This window comes from Chenopodium quinoa, unplaced genomic scaffold (genome assembly GCF_001683475.1).
Source record: "Chenopodium quinoa cultivar QQ74 unplaced genomic scaffold, ASM168347v1, whole genome shotgun sequence".
NCBI classification, from domain to species: Eukaryota; Viridiplantae; Streptophyta; class Magnoliopsida; order Caryophyllales; family Amaranthaceae; genus Chenopodium; species Chenopodium quinoa.
In genome coordinates, this window is record NW_018743144.1 from 261,836 (window position 1) to 262,684 (window position 849).

General features: G+C 34.6%; 1 non-coding gene across 1 annotated transcript; it reads right to left on the bottom strand.

The window, feature by feature from the left end:
* Window positions 1-362: 362 nt before the first annotated feature.
* On the bottom strand, window positions 363-434 carry TRNAD-GUC. The gene has a single exon. It is a non-coding gene; the product is annotated as a tRNA-Asp (tRNA).
* Between the last annotated feature and the right edge of the window lie 415 nt (window positions 435-849).

Below are 849 nucleotides of genomic sequence, written 5' to 3' on the forward strand. Positions count from 1 at the left end.
TTTATAGGAGGTAACCTTTGAATTCCTTTGATTGCAACTATTGTTTGTCATTTGCAATGTATGAAATAATTGGGTGATCTATCAATTAGCATGATTGTTAAGCTTGCATGTGGAACCTATATCCCTAGTGTTTAGCAATTTGATTGAATTCTTGATTCTTGTTATCATAGTTATCATATACAACCATTAACAACTCTTCGAAATAGCTTGACGTTAGACTATAACATGGTTTTGATTCATTCCCTTTGGGTTCGACCCTTAGCTTGCCTCTATACTCGTATAAGGTTTGTAAAGAATTTACTTATTTAGTTTGACTTAGGTAAAACTACATGACGACCTAGTTTCAACCCTCGTCAAAATGTCGCCGTTGCCGGGGATCGAACCCGGGTCACCCGCGTGACAGGCGGGAATACTTACCACTATACTACAACGACTTTAAACGTCTTTCAAAGAGAAAGCTTAGGCCAACGCGTTTCCATGATCAAACGACAAATTCTCAAATCTAAACCAAATATAAACGTTTGCAACCCATTCTGGGTATTTGGATACCCTGATAAAACCTGTCGTTATTTGTTTTTGTACCTTTTCTTTTATTTTAAGACCTACGTCAGGTTTCATTTGACGTAACTTTTATTTTACATGTTTTATTCCTGGAATTAGTGATATTGTGTGTTGAGGTATCTGTCTATTTATTCCTGGCATATCTTCATATGACCAAGCGAATACATCGATAAATTCTTTTAATAGATTAATTAAATCGGTTCTTTCATCTTTATTAAGTGTTAGTTTGATTTTAACTTATCTTTTAATGGTTAGATCTTTTGAGATATCAACCGTTTCAGTATCTTC